Source organism: Symphalangus syndactylus, chromosome 10 (assembly GCF_028878055.3).
Source record: "Symphalangus syndactylus isolate Jambi chromosome 10, NHGRI_mSymSyn1-v2.1_pri, whole genome shotgun sequence".
NCBI lineage: Eukaryota > Metazoa > Chordata > Mammalia > Primates > Hylobatidae > Symphalangus > Symphalangus syndactylus.
Genome location: NC_072432.2, coordinates 92,481,506 through 92,501,322, shown reverse-complemented (window position 1 = coordinate 92,501,322; position 19,817 = coordinate 92,481,506).

Sequence of the window (19,817 nt, the reverse complement as noted above, 5' to 3'; positions counted from 1 at the left end):
TAGAATAAACTTTTCCTAATGGGAGAGTACATTAAAACATCCCTTTTCTACAAACTTTGGACAAGTTCTTCTAGACTTTTTGAAAACAGTGTATCTGTCCACTTATAAAATGATCTAAGAATTTGCCCCCATCCATCAATGTTTTATGTCAGAGCTCTTGGAAAACCAATAAATTAAAGGGTTGCAGAAACCCAAGAAATTTCTGACAGTTTAAATTTGCATCAAAAGACAAATTTCTGCTCTTGCAAAATCAGCAGAGTTCAGAGTGAGAAAAGAAATGTGACATTAATTCTGCAGTATAAACCATTTGAATGAGATAATTAAACAATAGCAAAACAAAAAAGCTAAGGTGATCTACATTAAAGAATTTTTGACTAGAATAGTAAAATTGGGCATTATCTCACTGTCGAGTTCTAAACAATCTTGAGAACTGAAAGAACAAATTTTCATTGCTGTTTTTATAGCAGATTCAAGAGAATCAAAATGTACTGCACAAAAACAACCAATTAAACAAACAAGTTGTGAGAACATTGTATTCCAAGAAAGAACTAATAACTGTAATGGAGTCTGATTTCAAGGTACATGGGTGTGGTGATAGTTACAAAGCTACGCAGATTTACAGATACATGGTTAGAGAGAACGTTGAAGGAGAAAGTACCAAGTGTCTGGGTGAACATGAGAAAAATAGAAAAATCTCATTAAAGAATAGTGGCATGGTGATTTTTTTTTTTATTGTGTGGGTCAAGGAAATATTTGGATTGACCATGATAGTATGATTATCTTCATGAATAAGTAATTTGCTGGATATAATAGGCAAAATCTGAACTATGTAAAGAAGCCCTTTGTACCTATAACTATATTCCTCTTTCAGCAGGAGATGAAGAAAAACAATAACATAACAAAACTGAGTGATGAAATGCTGCTCCTTTTTACTTTGGATATTGAGAACTATGAAACAAATTGAAGAGAGGGGGCTACAAATGTGAAAAGAAATTGTGATAAAACTGGATAAATTCTCTGTTGTATTTCTAAGAAGCTGGAGCCAATGCCAGAAGAGAAATGTGAAAAGCTCATCTAAGAATGAGAAAAATAAAAATTTGGCCTAAGGTTTGAAAAGGGAAAAAGGAAGTCAAAAGTAGTTTTAGACAAATCTAACAAACAACACTTTGAGAATTGCTCTTTTCAGGAAAAAATGATAAATTCAAAAATAAATTTTTGATATGCATTTTCCCACCGAGTGTACTAATGTGGTTTCCATATATTGGGCAGGTAAATTTGATGAAAACATCACTTTCATCTACAACTGGGGTAACTAATTACACTTAGGAAGCTCTGTTGGCATTGGTCTCTGGAGGAGGAAGCCAGGGAAATATTGTATTGCCTTAAATTCATTGTGGTGAAAGCAGAAGTAAATTGTTGGGGGACCAATCCTGAATTCTCTCATCTATGTTGAAATTCCCTGGAGACAGATGTCCTGAGGATAAGAAAAAAATTTTTTTTTCAAAATCAGAAGATAACAACTAGAAAAGGATAATGATAAGGATGGAAGATATAAGCAATAATAGATTTTGGATTCCACATAACTCTTACATTGGACTTAATTTACCTCTAATTTCTTGAGGTCCACATTTAGATGATTGATTTGAGACTTTTCTCTTTTGTAACATAAGTATTTAATTTGGTTCTCTCTTCCTGGCTAATTCACTAACAATGTATCAATATTATTTACTTTTTCAAAGAACCAGCTTTTTGTTTCATTTGTCGTGTGTGTGTGTGTGTGTGTGTGTGTGTGTTGTGTTTGGTTTGTTTCCGTTTCATTTAGTTCTGCTCTGATCTTTATTATTTCTTCTGCTGGGTTTGGGTTTGGATTGTTCTTCTTTCTCCGGTTTCATGAGGCAGGAACTTAGACTGTCTATATGTGCTCTTTCAGACTTTTTGATGTAGGCATTTAATGCTATAAACTTTCCCCTTGGCACTGCTTTTGCTGTATCCCAGAGGTTTTGATTTGTTATGTCCCTATTGTTCAGCTCAAAGAATTTTTTTATTTCCATCTTGATTTCATTCATGACCCAATGATCACATAGGAGCAAGCTGTTTAATTTCCATGTATTTGCAGGGTTTTGAGGATTCCTTTTGGAATTGATTTCCAATTTTATTCCACTGTGGTCTGAGAGAGTACTTGATAACATTTCAATTTTCTTAAATTTACTGAGACTTGTTTTGCGGCTTATCACATGGTCTATCTTGAAGAATGTTCCATGTGCTGATGAATAGACATATATTCCACAGATGTTGGGTAGGATGTTCTGTAAATATCTGTTAAGCCCATTTGTTGTAGTGTATAGTTCAAGTCCATTGTTTTATTTTTTGTTGTTGTTGACTTTCTGTCTTGATGACCTGTTCAGTGCTGTCAGTGGAGCATTAAAGTCCCCCACTATTATTGTGTTGCTGTCTATCTCATTTCCTGCATCTAGTGGTAATTGTTTTATAGATTTTGGAGCTCCAGTGTTAGGTGAATACATATTTAGGATTGTGATAGTTTCCTGTTGAACTAATCTTTTTATCATTATATAATGACCTCCTTTGTCTTTTTTTTTTTTTTTTTTTTTTTTTTTTTTTTTTTTTTTTGAGACGGAGTCTCGCTCTGTCGCCCAGGCTAGAGTGCAGTGGTGCGATCTCGGCTCACTGCAAGCTCCGCCTCCCGGGTTCACGCCATTCTCCTGCCTCAGCCTCTCCGAGTAGCTGGGACTACAGGCGCCCGCCACCGCGCCCGGCTAATTTTTTGTATTTTTAGTAGAGACGGGGTTTCACCGTGGTCTCGATCTCCTGACCTCGTGATCCGCCCTCCTCGGCCTCCCAAAGTGCTGGGATTACAAGCGTGAGCCACCGCGCCCGGCCTGTCTTTTTTAACTACTGTTGCTTTAAAGTTTGTTTTGTCTTAAGGAGTAGCTTAAGAATAGCTACTCCTGCTTGTTTTTGGTGTCCATTTGCATAAAATGTTATAAAATTTACCTTAAGCTTATGTGAGTCCTTATGTGTTAAGTGAGTCTCCTGAAGACAGAAGAAACTTTGTTGGTGAATTCTTATCCATTCTGTCATTCTGTATCTTTTAAGTGGAGCATTAGGCCATTTACATTCAATGTTAGTATTGAGATGAAAGGTACTATTCTATTCATTGTACTATTTGTTGCCTGAATACCTTGTTTTTGTGTGTTTTTTTTTTCATTGTGTTATTGTTATATAGGTCCTATGAGATTTATGCTTTAAGGGAGTTCTATTTAGGTGTATTTTGAGTATTTGTTTCAAGATTTAGAGCTCCTTTTAGCAGTTCTTGTAGTGATGGCTTGGTAGTGGTGAATTCTCTCAGCATTTGTTTGTCTGGAAAAGACTGTATCTTTCCTTCTATGGAGCTTAGTTTCATCAGATACAAAATTCTTGTCTGATAAGCGTTTTGTTTAAGGGGGCTAAAAATAGGACCCCAATTCCCTCTAGCTTGTAGGGTTTCCACTGAGAAACCTGCTGTTACTTTGATAAGTTTTCCTTTACAGGTTACCTGATGCTTTTGCTTCACAGCTCTTAGGATTCTTTCCTTTGTCTTGACTTCAGATAACCTGATGACTATGTGCCTAGGCTATAATCTTTTTTGATGCATTTTCCAGGTGTTCTTTGAGCTTCTTATATTTGTAGGTCCAGATCTGTAGCAAGGCCAGGGAAGTTTTCTTTGATTATTCCCTCAAATATGTTTTCCAAACTTTTAGATTTCTCTTCTTCTTCAGGAGCACCAACTATTCTTAGGTTTGGAACACTTAACATAGTCCCAAACTTCCTGGAGGCTTTGTTCATTTTTTAAAATTCTTTTATCTTGTCTTTGATGGATAGGGTGAATTTGAAAGCCTTGTCTTTAAGCTCTGAAGTTTTTTCTTCTGCTTGTTCGATTCTATTGCTGAGACTTTCTAGTACATTTTCCATTTCTCTAAGTGTGTCCTTGATTTCCAGAAGTTGTGCTTATTTTTTATTTATGCTATTTCACTGAGGTTTTTTTTCCTTTCCTTTCATATCCTGTATCATATTTTTGATTTCTTGAAGCTGTACTTCACATTTCTCTGGTGCCTCCTTGATTAGCTTAATAATTGACCTTCTGAATTTTTTTCTGGCAATTCAGACATCTCATCTTGGTTTGAATCCATTGCTGGTAAGCTGGTGTGATACCTTGGGGTGTTAAAAACCTCATTTTGTCATATTGCCAGAATTGGTTTTCTGGTTCCTTCTCATTTGGGTAGACTATGCCAGAGGGAAGACCTGAAACTCAAGGGCTGCCGTTCAGTTTTTGTCCCATGGGGTGCTCCCTTGATGTGGTGTTCTCCCTCTTCCACTAGGGATGGGGCTTCCTGAGAGCCAAAGTGCAGTGATTGTTTTTGCTCTTCTGGGTCCAGCTACCCAGTGGAACTACTGGGCTTAGGGCTTGTACAGGGGACTGTCTGCAAAGAGTCCTGTGATATGATCTGTCTTCAGGTCTTTCAGCCATGGATACCATCACCTGCTCTGGTAGAGGTAGTAAGGGAATGAAGTGGACTCTGTGATCATCCTTGGTTGTATTTTTATTTAGTGTGCTGATTTCGTGTTGGTTAACCTCCAGCCTGGAGGTGGCGTTTTCAACAGCACATCAGCTGCAGTACTATAGAGAGGATGCAGACTTGCCTTAGGGTTGCCTGTTTGTATATTCATGTCTCTCAGGTGGTGAGTAGGGCCATAGAGCTCCCAACAGATTATTTCCTTTGCCTTTGGCAACCAGGGTGAGTAGAGAAAGACCACCATGTGGGGGCAGGTATAGGCATTTCTGAGCTCAGACTTTCCTTAAGCTGGGCTTACTGTGGCTGCTGTGGGCAATGGGGGTGTGATTCCCAGGCCAGTGGAGTTATTATCTCAGGGGGATTATGGCTGCCTCTGCTGTGTCATACAGGTTGCCAGGGAAGTGGGGGAAAGCTGGCAGTCCCAGGCCTCACCCCACTCCCACACAACCCCGGAGCCCCAAAGACTGACCTCACTCCCACTTTGCCCCTCCAACAGCATCGAGTCTATTTCCAGGCAGCCAGTAACCAGGGCTGAGAACTTGCCCCAGACCACTAGCCTCCCCATTGAGAAAGCAAGAGGACTCACAGTTTTTCAGCATCTCAGGGAGCCTACAGTGGCAATCCAGTTTCTTCAAAGCATCTGTGGATTCTCTCAGCTTTCCTGGTATGTTCCTGCTGTAGTTCTTAGATGTTGACGATGTGAATCTCCACACGCTGCTCTGTCTGTCCAGGCAGGAGCTACAAGCGAGTCCTGTCTCCTATCCACCGTCTTCTCTGGGACTTCAATTTTTAATGAACAAGACATGAGTTGCTTCTCTGTCAGTCCAATCAATTTGGTTATTGTATCTTTAATCAAATTGCTAACCCTATCTATTTTTTTTTTTCCAAACAGCTAAATACTACTAGCACTAAAATAGTTGGGGGAAACTCATGACATAAAATTAAATTAATAAAAAGTATGACATTTAAGTTTTAAAAACTAATGACTGCCATATGCATAATCACAAAGGGCCTCCTGGCAAGTATACTATACAGAGGATTCCAGATATGCATAGTCCCTGCCCAGCCCTGGCAAAATTGTCTGAGAAGGGAAGATCAGAGAGCTTCACTTCTTAGTGCAGTAGATCAGACACAATACTTTAATCACGGAATGAACTTATCTACAAATACTATGATGATGATGATGATGATGATAATAATATGAATAAATTATGCCAAACATGGTGTTTTCACAGTTAGGAAAGTGGAATATGCGTACATTCTATTGCTTTTCTCACTTTCTTTTGAGAATTTTAAATTAATAAAATACATTTCACCATTTAAAAATATCCTTTGGTTTTCAGGAGACAGAATAAAAAGCAGAGGTAAAGTGTCCTCTATACAGAAGCTACATCTTTAAGGGAGAGAGTGCCCCGCAACTAAAAATGTAATTCTTGCTCTGCAGCATCATTGCAGAGGATGGTTTGAAAATAGAATAGACAGCTATTTCTTCACGACTCTCTTTTGTTGAAAGCTACAACATGCTTACTGAAATAAGCCTTGAACTGCTCTTCTTATCTATCTGAATAGGTCAACTAGAATGGAGAATTTTGCAATACGGCTTTTTGTAAATGCTCGGCATTATTTACATTTGGATAATTCCAACTTTTTCAGTGGTTTTATAAACAATGAATAGGCATTAAGTCCCCTGGATTTGGAGTCAGACAAGACCAGCTCTGCCACCTGGCATGTGTTTGCATCTATATATTTCCACCTCTGTGGTAGTAAAATATCAGTAATACTTCCCACACTGCGTTGTTTTGAGAATTGAGATAAATGCATATATACAATATTTAACAGAATATTTGGGAAACAGAAGGCACTGAAAAAATATTTGTTGTCATTTTTACTATATTCATGTTCATTATTTCAAACAATGGTGGTTCCACAGTCACGAATAGCTCTGTGAAGAAGCTAGAGCTTCTTTGTACACAGCCAAGACTTTTTGGATTGCTGGTTTGCCAGTTGTCTAAAGTAAAATACTGTTTGTTGAACAATATCATTTGTTGTACAAAGTTCATTTTACAGTACCAAGGTCAAATAAATTACTTGAATGTTATCTGTTAAAATACAGAAATAATTTGATTTGTTACTTTTTGTCTTCTCCAGGATAAGGGAAGAGAAATGAAGAGAAGTTGTGGAATTGAATTGAGCTAAATGTGGTTAGAGATTCTGGAACAGGGGATTCTATGAAGGTGGTGACTGCACAGTAGCTCCCTTCCCTCCACTACCTACTTATATGTGTCAGTGTCTCCTCCCTGAGTTCCTAAGAACTCTTTCCTGAAATTCTTAGGCCCACTGGTGCCTGTGTGTATGTGAGATGGTGGTTTGGACAATGAATGCAGAGCCATGTATCACTTGGGCTTGATAATCTTTGTAAGCCAGGACTTGCATAGCACAGATAACAAGGACTTGACCTTCATGCCCCTCTGTCTAGAAGAGTCCTAGTAGATTTGGGTATTGAAAATCTTCCTCCACCTGCCCCAGAAGGAGACAGGTGACTCCCCTGCTTTTATTCTACAGTTCCCTCAGAATACATACCAATGTCATTATAATGACCTGCAGAGTTTGGCAGTTCAGACCTCATCTCTCATTCTCTCTAATTTCTTGCTTTCACTCTAGCCACCCTGGCCTCGTTTTGTTTTGTGAATATCTGCGGCATACTCCCACCTCAAGATCTTGGCAGATGCTACATCCTCTGATTGGAATGCTCTTCCCAGATGGCCACAAGTTTTGCTCTCTGATCTTTCTCAAATTTTTCCTTAAATATAAAACTTTTTCCTGATCATTCTACTTAAAATTTCAACCTCACAGTGTATGGGTTTTCCTAGTTTCTTGTTTTTTACCTAATGCACTTGTAAATTTTAAAAATACTTTTACAGATTGTCTTGTTACATGCTATATATCTTATTTCTTTAAAATTTGTTTGCTTACAAATGTATTTATTAAATTTGTCTTCCGCCTCCCCCAAGGAATACAAGCTTCAATAGTTCTAGAAAAGTAAACATAAAATAAAATAAAATAAAAATAAAAATTCATGCACTGGCAAGACAAATTTAGAATTTAAGAATAAACTTAAAAATAAAGATATTCATGAGAAAGTGAAATTTTAATGAATGTTTGAAATGTAACCAATGCTTTTGAATAGGATCACTAAAGAGAAAGTGAACTCATTTCAATTTAATGTATTAATTTAATACATAATAATCCCAGTTATGGGAGAAATAAGTTCCCCCACACAGGCAAGGAAAATATTGAAAATATAATTTAAATGATAATTCAAAGTAATGGAATCTGAATATCTTCCACATCAGTGATCCTGCACAAGAAGTGATTTTTCCAGTCCATTTCCATGAGTGATGCAGTCCATTTGATTAGCTTTCAAAGTGTAGCTTCTCAATGCTTTAGACTCACAAATACATGACAAGTGCTAAAAAGGTTTGCTAATCTATTTTATAGTCTTCTCTTGTTCAACCCACAGTGTATTTTTTTCAATCATAATTATACGGTGGTGTGTTGTGAATTTGAAGAACAAAGATTCAAAATATTTTGCATTTTAAAAATTGTCTGTAGGTCATAGAAATAAAGAGCAAAAATAATAGAATATTTTAAGATGTTTGATTATTTCCAGTGAAGATGTAGAATTTGATTCTATTTTTTAATTTTTTTTAGAATTATCATGTGTTACATGTGAGTTTATTGCTATCTGAATTGTTACAAAGAAAGAATCTCTGTCCATTTTCTATTTATTACATTTAGAATGTTAAATGTTTTTCTTAGTACCCCATCCCATCAATTTTTGTTTTGTTCATAATGTGTATTACTTTGGGTTCTCCAGAGAAACATAACGAATAGTATAAGTAGATAGATAGCTATAGAAAGATAGCTATGCAAATATATCTACCTTTAGTTTAGTCTATCTTTAGTTTATCTTTAGTCTCTCAGTTTCTAAGTTTTCCATATGCTTAGGAAATCCTCAGAATTAGGGCACATGGTGAGACTTATAGTTATTCTTTAACATTTTTCTGCAGCAAGGAAAAAGAAAGGAGAAATTTGGGGTTCTGAGAATAGACAAAGGTGGGTACTCAAGGAAGTGTGGAATCCAGGTGGCAGCTATTTCTTCTCCATTCAGATTATCTTGGTTACTTGAACATAGAAATGACAAAACTGGCACTTTGCCACTGAAAGGTTAATTTATCTTGAATGTTAGCATAATTTTAGAATTTATTATAATAAAAGAAAAGAAAAAGCATGTGAGGTGTTTTGTTTTCTTTTCCTATGACCTTCACGTGGTCAACTACTCTGTTATGCAAACCTAGGCTAGACTATCCAATTGCCTCCCACTGCCTGGTAATTTTTGTAAATTTAGAAATAATTATACATTTTCAGAAAAGTTGCAAGAATAGTACAAAAAATTTTCACACAATCCTCACCTACATTCCCCTATTTTTTCACATTTGCTTTATTATTCCCTTTAATACATACATACATACATATAAAATAATAATTTTAAATTGCAAACATGCTATTGCTGTACTCCTAAATACTTCAGTGTGCATTATCTCCACACAGGAACACTTCATTAATATTACCATAATTAACATATCAGGAAATTAACATTGATACAATATTTTACACAATCAATTGCTCCTTTCTGATTCCTTGGTTTATAATTTACTTTTAAACATTAGGACACACATACTATGAGGCAATTTTTTTTGTTGTTTTCACTTTAATAAGCACCAAATGTTATTTCAATTAAATTAAAATAGATCTATGTCATGGTTTTTATTCTTACATAATACTACACTATGAATTCACCAAAATTGGCCAATATGATCTCCAAAATTTTGTGGAGAAAATGCCCAAGAATATGCCACAAAATAGTAGCATACAATTAAAATGATAGTTGTTTTGCAATAGAGTCATATGAGATAGCCCATCTTCACTGGTAAACATTTTTATGAGTGCCATTAATCTCTACCTCTCTTGTGAAGCCACTTATTATACTGTATTGTTACTACACATTTATGCATCCTCAAATCCCACTAGACTGTTAGACTGCAAAATTAGTACAGGCAGAAACTGTGCCTCCTTCATTAACCAATGCATGGTGGATATTGAATCAACTGGTTGAATGAATAAGTGAATAGAAAGTATGACATAGAAGCGAATCTAGCTTGTTATGAAACCTTGTTATGAAACTGAAGGCCATCAGGAGTAATCCGCCTTACTCTCCTGTCTGACCTACCCAAACTGTTATCAACATGTATGTCTATACTAACTTTTCTTCTAATTGCAGAGGAGTAGGTGTGCCCTCCTCATGTCTCCTGCTTCTTATTCCATCCTTAGGTTCCAGACTCTTGCTCTGTTGGTCATACGTAGTATTCCTCTCCTGTATCTTCAACTATTTTTTTTGTTTGTTTTTTCTTGCCCATATCAAAAATGTAGGCTTTGCTCTCCCATCAAATAAAGCCATATCTTTTTTCTACTCCCTGTAGCCACCATCTAGTCTCTTACTTCCCCTTTTCCTGCTGAGCTTCCTAAAAGCATAGCTTGTTATATATTTCTGTTATCTTATCTCCCATTTATTTCTCAACTACACTTGATCTAGATTCATTTCTTAATACTTCTAAAGGTAGTTCTGGCTTAAACAATGACATGTATTTTCATATTTTGTGGACACAATTCCATCTTGTTTGACCCTCTGCTCCCTGACATCATTCTCTCTGGTTTCTATACTTTGGAATTTAGTTGGATTTAATGTTTCTTGAACGGACAAATGCATCTCCTGCATATATTTTACTAGAATTGAGTAGTCACCTAGAGAATGCCATGTAGATGACAGCAGAACAGGCCAAGACATATTGCTTGTTCCATTTTTTTTCATTTCATCTTGATATGGTTTGGTTCTGTGTTCCCACCCAAATCTCATCCCGAATCCCCACGTGTTGAGGGAGGGACCTGGTGGGAGATGATTGGATCACAGGAGCTGTTTCCTTAACGCTGTTCTCATGATGGTGAGAGAGTTCTCACAAGATCTGATGGTTAGAAGTGTGGCACTTCCCCTAATTCTCTCTCTCTCTCCTGCCGCTATGTAAGACGTGCCTTGCTTCCCCTTTGCCGTCTGCCATGATTATTTCCTGAGGCCTCCCCCCCCATGAGGAGCTGTGAGTTAATCTTCTTTTTTTTATAAATTACTCAGTCTCAGGTAGTTCTTTACCACAGTATGAAAATGGACTAATACACACCTCATTTTACTTTTATTAACATAAAGAACATTTTAAAATGCATTCTGAAAACTAATTAACAGCACAATGAGTGAATCATTGTTAAATTAAATGTTTCTATGTCGATTTATCTGGTAATTTTCTCTTCATTACTATGATAGCCATCCAAAGATAAGTTCCTTTTTATTTAACATGAGGAGGGCGCCAACAAAATTATAATGCTTTTGGACACAGAAAAATTTATGAGAAATGTTACCGTGTATACTGCAAAATAAGACTGAGCTTCGCCCATGAGCCAATGAAATCCATTATATAATATTTTCGTTTTGAATATTTCTTGTTTTCTGAATGTCTGAATAAATCTTAAATTGAGTAAATCAGGAGGTGACTAAGCTTCATGCTGGTAAGAAAAGAGGGAAGAAGTACTTAAGTCTACAAAATGTATGTGTTTAAAATAATTATAAATAATATTTTATAGAGAATAATTTGAAGAAAACATAATGATCTTATCACTAAATTCATAAAAGTATAAATTGCGGATTATATTTTTATATTTTTGATGACTTTGAATACCCAAGAATAGAAAAATAAAGTCCTTGCTTTCAGAAATAGGAGGTGTAGCATGACGCTTTTCAGATTAAGAAAAGTAGTATACTATTTCTGCCTCTCCCTTAGTTCTATTGTGCCTATATCTCATACTTCTGGCAGTGTTAATATCCATGGATTGGACATGTTACTTTACTGTCAGTCCTATACATCCCCAAGATATTGTGTTAACATTTAAGGACCTGTGAGTAATAGGTACACAGTTTAACGACTGAAACATTTGTAGTTTTATTCATATAGTCTATCTCAATCAAAACCAAAAAAGAGCCTCAAGATTACAAAAACTCCCAGTTAATACACGCATCTTGAATTAGCCTACATGCCAACTTGACCACTGATGAGGAGATTCTTCTCTTTCTCTTCCTCAACACCAACTGGTTATATGGCTCAGGAATAGTGATGTTTGGTTAGCTCTCCTAGCTCTGAGAAAGGGTTTCTAAGTCAGCATGTGAGTTTCAGTACAGCTACAAAAAAAGAGCATGAACTCTGGACGATTTAACCCCCCACTTTCCAACTCACTAACAGTAAGGTAACTTTGAGGAAGTTGCCAAACTTTCTTTTGCCTCAGTATTTTCCACTGTAAAAAAGGGGTCACATTATTACCTGAGAGGTTTATTGTAGGCTTAACTGTGTCAATAAATGTGAAGTACTCATGAAAGGAGCTGGTAGAAAGTAAATAATGTGCTAGCTTTTTTTTTTTTTTTTTTTCAGAGGCCTATGTCACTGATAATTTATCTTGGGATAGGAAGTTCAAGAGCCACATCAATGCTGATCATTAGATTTGTGACCTTGGGCATTTTACATGATCCATGTGACTTTATATTTTTCTCTAGTAAAATGAGATTAATAATTTCTGTCCCCATTATCCCACAATGACTTGATAGGTTTTCTCTTGTGAAGGCTCATAGTGGTGCAGAGTTTTTCTCGGCCTCTTTGTCAGGCTCACAACGGGGGTGCCCCATTTACTTGGCCAACTAGCTCAACCCCTTGAAGGAGGCAGCACATGAGTGGGTTTGTGAGGGATCGAGCCAGCCATTCTGGGCGCCAGCAGGAGCAAGCTCTGTGTGGCAGTGACCAGGTGGGGTGCCTGTGACCCTGAGGCCCCAGAAGACGTGAGGCAATGCTCCTTTAGTTCCGCTGGTTATGGATGGCTACGTGTTGACAGCTCAGTTGGCCCCCTGCCTCATTGTGTGGGGCAGCTTCCTTCCCCCAGAGAGGGCAAAGGGCTGGTGTGACAGACTTTTTTTGGGTACCTGCACTCGGTGGGTCCTGAGCAATTGTCTGCTGTCCAAGAAGAATGAGGTCGCATGGACACTTGAAGAATGCTGAACGTGAATAATTTTCTTGAGCAATGGGAATGGTTCTCAGTGGGAAGGAGAGCTGCAGAGGGAATGGGAAGGGCAGATAGCTCTCCCTGAAGTCCAGCCGTGTCTTCCCCAAAATCAAGCCATCTTTTCATCGCCAAAGTCCAGCCATCTTGTCTCCAAAGTCAAGCCATCTTGCTGAAGTCAAGCTGCCTCTCTCCCTTTACTGACCAAGTCTAGGGTCTTTATAGGCAAAGGATGGGAATGGGATGGGCCATAGGTAGTTTTGGAAAAGGCAACATTCGATTGGTAAAACTACATTATTCAGAAAGTACCAATCAGGAGAGAATGGGCAAACAAGGATAGAAATTCTCACTTTGGGCCACAGGTTTCAGGCTACTTTGGCTTGAATGTGGGATTTCACTGGACATCTGCCCCTATCTGCCTAGAATTTCTCTGTCTCTTGCCTCTACTAATGGTACACAACAGCAAACATCACACAACGCAGGTAGGAACTCACAGGCTAAGGCTGAGCAGGAACACACGTCTCTGGTTTTGCAATAGTCTGGAGAGATGTGCTTAGACCATGGGACTGGGTGCTGACAGAGGTCATCTGCTTTCCGCTGCTTTCTATTTTTAACTGAGTAAGTATAACAATGATGTTTCTTAGGGGAATAGATACTTTCAGGTTTGGAGCACGTTTTCTAATGATGTGCTGGAAAAAGCCAGCTCTCTAGCACTTGGAGATGGTGGAAGGAATTTGCCCGGCCACCCAGAGAGAATGCTCCAGCACTCCTTTTCTTCATATAATTAAAGGACAAAATATAAGTAACATATTGTTAAAATGGTAAAGCATTACATAAATTAATTAAGTCTATCTCTGAATACCAAAATGTAATAATGAATTACTAAAACGAAGAGTACGATTTTCTGTGTGGAGATTATAAAACACACATGAATATTATGTTCTTAATCTTCAATAGATGACTTCTATTTAAGTATTTTATTCATTTATTTTTAGAGATGAGGTCTCACTCTGTCGTGCAGGCTGGAGTACAGTGGTGCAATTATACCTGACTCTAATCTCAAACTCTTGGGCTCGTAGGATCCTGCTACCTCCTAAATCACTGGGATTACAAGAATAAGCCACTGCACTCAGCTATTTAAATACTTAAAAATCCAATCTTAAAATAATATTTTTAATGGTGAATCTTTAGCGCACAACTAGGGTGAGTGGTGAAATCAATCGCCAAGGAAATTAAAATAATAACTGAAAACGAACAAATTATTTAACTTTAATAAAATTACATTTCTAAAATCAGCAGCAATATTTGAAAGCCACTAATTTGGATACATTCTTTTTTAAATAATAAAATCAGTTTTTTGTATATTCAGCAGAAGAAAATTTACATGTATATTTGTATATAATATTGGAGCTTAAGTGGAAGTTTTAATTTGCATGGCCATATTTCAATGAGGAAGTAGAAAATTTTATAACTTGTTCAATATACAGTAGGTAATATGTGACAGAGCTAGAACTCAGATCTGCATTTGCTGTAGTTCAAAGCTATGGTTTCTCAGTCTAGAAATAGTTAGCTTGCTAGAATACACAAAGTGATACTGCCCTCTGGCGACTGCTGGCTTCATAGGCCTGATTGCCAGGTAGTCACATAGGGCCCTGTGCTTACATTAATATGCTGCTGTTTCCATCTTGAATTCTTAATAATATTTGAAGAAGGAACATCACATTTTAGTTTTCCCTGAGCTCAACAAATTATGTAGCTAGTCCTGCTTCTGGAAAATATCTTAACATCTCTTTAAATAGTCTCTGTGTTTGTAATGAATGTGATACAACCTATTCTAATTAATAAGAAAAATTGTCGCTGGACAACCACAAGACTGATCCATTTCTTTTCATTATTAGTAAAACAGCTTCACCTCTCGGATATCAGTTTCTCTTACCTATGACAATTGCACTTATTGACCCCAAATGTGCTTGCTTGTTGCTGAAGAGCTCTCCGCCCATAATGATGCTTTCTGAAAGTTCTCCAAAGGAAAATACTCTACTAAGCCCTTCTGTAGCTGCCTAGAATGCTCTTCATTTGGTTTATGCAAACCTCTTAGCAAACCACGGGGCAGTTGTAAATTCCTCTAGTTTACTGAGGGGATACTTTGGCCCTTCTTGCATCTGTCTTCAAAATACTAAGTCTATGGGAAAGACAGACAAAGAGGTGTTAAAACACTATCAATAGACTCTATCTCCCACCTGGAAAGAATGTGCAGTTTTGATCTCATTGTGTTTCTGAGGCACATTATGTAAATGTCTTTAATAGCCCTTATCACCTCGTAGAGTTGTTGTTGGTTTAATTCTGTTTCTCCTCCCCTACTAGGCTCCTTAAGTTGTAGGATACAGGCTTGATCGTCTAATTTTTTTTTTATCTTTAGAGCCTGAAATTTAGCCCAAACTTTGATGGAGTATTTATTAAAATGAAATGAAATAAAATGCCAAAGGTCCCCCTTTATTCAATGACTTTGGCAATACATATTTCAATGACAATTATGCATTTTTTCAGGTGAGCTATGTAGAAACTTCCCCAAACTAAAACTAATGAATCCTCAAAACAGATATGTAAGTGCTTCATTACCTAAAAGCAATGTTTCCAATTAGTTTCTGCTTGAGTTTTATTTTCCCAATGTGATTTAGCTAATGTTTTAGCTAAAGAGAAAGTGATCCACTTATTAGTGTCCTAGCATAAGATAAAGTGAATCACTATTACCATAAATCTCATGTAATTACATGAGATTGAACAACTAATGAAGATAATGTTTTTATGACATTTAAAACATTGGTGATTCTTTATTAAATTTTTTTTTCCAAATTTAAGAAATTTTTGTTCTCTCAAATTATTTGAACTTTACAGAAATTTGGTAAAATATACTTTTGAAAACAAAGATAGAAGAATTTGCTTTTTCTCCCTCTTTGACTCCACCAAAATTCAAAAATGTTCATGATTATTCTCATGACAGTATGGTTATTTGCATAAATCCAGTAAAAATCTGCTATCTCTGTATAGCAGGATACAATTGGAAACATTGATTATATTACCAAGTCTTTGACTGAAATATCACATTTGAGAATGCCTGGTTTCAAGGGTTCCTTACAGTACAGCCTTTTTATCTTCCTAGCAGATAAAAATGGTTACTTCTTGGCAGGCCCAGAAACCTTAAAGAGTATATGTAAAATCTAAAGTCTGCCTTCGTTTGGCTTCCTAGCCTCAAGAGGTTTTCTGAGATTCCTTTATAATCAACATAAAGGAAAAAACATATTTCCAAAGAAAAGTCACAATATACCTATTATTAAACTGTATCCCTGTGCATTGTTTTCAAGTTCTTGTTATCTAACAATAGACTAGACTAGATCCTGAATTCTTTTACATTCTTCCAATCTTTCTTTCATGGAGTTATTAAAATTGGGAACTGCTGTGTTCTTAATGCCTTATATGCTAAAACTACAATAATTTTAAGGAGCAAGACTTGTACCTAATATATTGGCCACACACAAAGTTTACCAAACCCACCTGATACCATAACCAAGAGACACTCAAATTGCAAACCGGGACAAGAAGTTGACATTTTCATGCAGTAGACAGTTTTCCACAGATGCCAGAGCAAGACTCCCTGTCATAATGAGACTCTTACCCCTCTTAATGCCTACCTTTTTCACCTGGCAGGATAATAGATATCTGATTCACTCAATTATTTGCCTTTAAGTCTAGATTCATGGCTCTAAACCATTATGCAAATGGAGATTGTTATATGTCTATTAATTTTACTTTGTATTTTCCATTTTTAAACTTTGTATTTGCCACTTGTTAAAATTCTGCAGAAGTACAACTCTTAACAAAATAATACTGGCCCAGCTCTTTGAGATGATAGCAAAAGACTACAGAAGAGACAAAATTGAACTTAACAATGAACTCTAGGTAGGCTTAGCCTGAGAGCCACTTCCTTCAAACCACCATTGTTGTTCAAAGGCAGTTAAAAGAGTTCTGACACTGACTCCTACTCACCATTCTCCCAACATGGGACCAGACCAACAAACTGGAATAGGTTCATTCTGGCACCAAGAGATAACACAAACCTAACTATAGGATGATTGATCAATGATGTTTTCAGAGAAATAGCTTGATCAATAGGGGGAAATGAGAAAGTTGTCAGAATAAAAATAGAGTTGCTTGTGTTGAAAATGAAACCTTAAAAATTGAGCCAGGGAAGGCTACGAAGAGAGGGTTCTCATGTATAAATGCCTGATAAAAATGATCACAAAAGACTTCAAATTCTGCATCCTTGAACAAGGGCTATTACAACTTTATGCAAAAAATAATTCTGAAAAGACATCTGTCTGGCAATTGCCTATTCAACATCAAACTAGTGTCACTCTTGTTACTGATTCTTATAGCTAAAGATAATTATATAAGGATTATGTGATCATCTTCATTTTTTCTTTAAAAATCTTTGCCTTCCTTTACTTCCCTGAATATGCACATAGTTTACTATGCACACATATGCCCATATAATACCCTACTCCCAAACAAATATCTTTTTCTTTTTTTCTGTTTGTTATTTAGGTTGACAAAGGTAACAGTATTAGCCAATGTACAAAATCAATTGTATTTCCATATACTAGAAACAAAAAACTAGAAAATATAATTGAAAGATGCCGTGTCCAAAAGCATCAAAACATTAGATATCTGGTAATAAAAGTAATAAGAAATATATAAGGAACATTTTTTTTGTACTGTGCTAACTACAAAACTTAGATGACAGAAATTGAAGGAGCCCTAAATAAAAGAGAACTATATCACGTTTTCATATTAGATGTTTCAATATTGTCAAAATATCAGTTCTCCATAAATTTATCTAAAAATTCAATAAAAATCCAAACAAAAGTTCCAGCAGGTTTTTTTGTTTGTGTATGTGGAAAGTGGGCGGAGGGGAGTAGCCAGATGCTATTGACTGTGTAATAAGTCTTTTAGCAGTGTTTGGCATTTTAGACTATTCAAATGTTTTACTTTGATAAATAAAAATTAATTTTAAGTTTTTAATGTACCTTCAATTTCCCTGCTATGTGACAAGCTAGATAGTCCAGAAAAGATCCAAAGATACAACGTTGAGAAACATCAGCATTTAATGAATGGGTACACAAGAAGATTTAATAGACCATAAGGATGAGTGGCAAGAAATATAAAAATATTAGAGAATGGATTTTCTGTAGACCAATGAAAGAGTTTAGGAAGGAATGGTCAACAATGCTAAATGCTGTACAGAATCCAATTAAGGTAAAACTTAAAAGTATCCCTTGGTAAAAAATAGGGTCATGGTAGAAATGCAAGAGAAATCACAGTGGACTTGTGGTGAATAAGACGCGAGGAAGTAGAAAAAGAAAGTAGAGAAAATTGAAGAAGTTTAAAATGAAAAAAAAAAAGCCAACAAAAATATTAAAGAGAAAGGTAGCTATGAGATCAAAGGAAATTTTGTTTAAAATAAGGTCCTCAGCATGTTTAAATACTGATAAGCAAAACGTTGTTGGGATTAGTTCCCAAACTTGGCTGTGCACAAGAATCACCTGGAAAAGTTCAAAAACTCTTAGTGCCTGTATGTGACATGGGGATAGCGATATATAAGAAACCTTTGCACATTCCAGTCAATTTTGTTGTGAGCCTAAAACTACTCATTTAAAAATATCCAGTGCCCCAACTGTACTTTAGATAAATGAAATCATCATATGGGGGTAAGACCAAAGCATCAGTAGTTTTTTAAAGCTCCCAGGTGATTCCACTGTGTAGATAAGTCTGAGAAGCACTGCATTATTCTAATGTTTTTCACAATTAAAATTATCTTGAGAATTTGTTATTAATAAAAGACAGATTGCTGGGTCTCATCCTCAGAGTTACTGATTGACTAGGTCTAGGGTAGGACTCATTCGTTTGCCTTTTTGGAAGTTCCCAGATTATGCTAATGTTGCTGACTCAAAGCCACACTTAGAGTTTTCTTATATTCCAGAGAGGGAGACTGAAGATAAAAGAAAGAGGATATACCTGAAGATTCCCAGCCATGCTGCATAAAGATGGGGTGATTTGGATGATTCCAATGGTCCTCTAAAATGTTTCATAAGCCTTCAAAATTTTCTCAACTTGCTGCGTTTAGCAAGCAGCTCACAGAATTCTGGCTGAAGTCTGGTAGTTCGCTCAAGTGCCAAAATTTTCAAGTGTGGTTCCGATTAGTAGTAGCAGCAGCTTCACCTGGTAACTTGTTAAAATGTAAATTATCAGCACACCCAAGACATACTGAATCAAAGACTCTGGGGATGAGATGCAGCAACCTGTGTTTTGAAAGACCCTCCAGGTGATTTTGATACATGCTAAAGTTGAAAACCACTATTTCAGTGAACGGCATATTTTATGTGTTTTCAAAAGCCGGTCTGTACATCTAATTCCCCCTAATAGAGGCTGTCTTTGCTTCTTGTGCCCTTGCTTCCACTTAATCACCCCTAATGCCTATCAAGTCATCTGAAGAAACTTCACTTGTGCTGTGATTTGTTATGGGAATGTCACTGGGTATAAGTGCTGTCAAAGCTTCCAGTCCTTAGGGTGCTAGACGAGCATCAATTAATCTGCAATGTTAGAGGCAAACTTTGTCCCTGAAACAATTTCACCTGTGTCAGGAAGCCTACGTGGTTTCTTCTTGAGCAATGTAACCAACTTCTAATCCTCAATACTCAAAACACAAAGGATGAGACTAGACCCCATAGTATATACTTTCTTCTCGTCCTCCTGTAACTGTTTTGTTACATGAAATGTATTGGTATAATTGAGCTGAGGACAGCTTTATTTTTTTCAACACAGCCTACATAAATGGTTTAGAACTGTGTTCTGGAACGTGAACCATGAAATTTTAATGTTTTGTGCTTAGTGTTTGCAAGCTTGACCAAAAAACAAGCATAAAATGTTCCATTAAAAAATTCTGTTAACAACTTCAACCAAACTTTTCTTCCTCTAAAAAAAGTT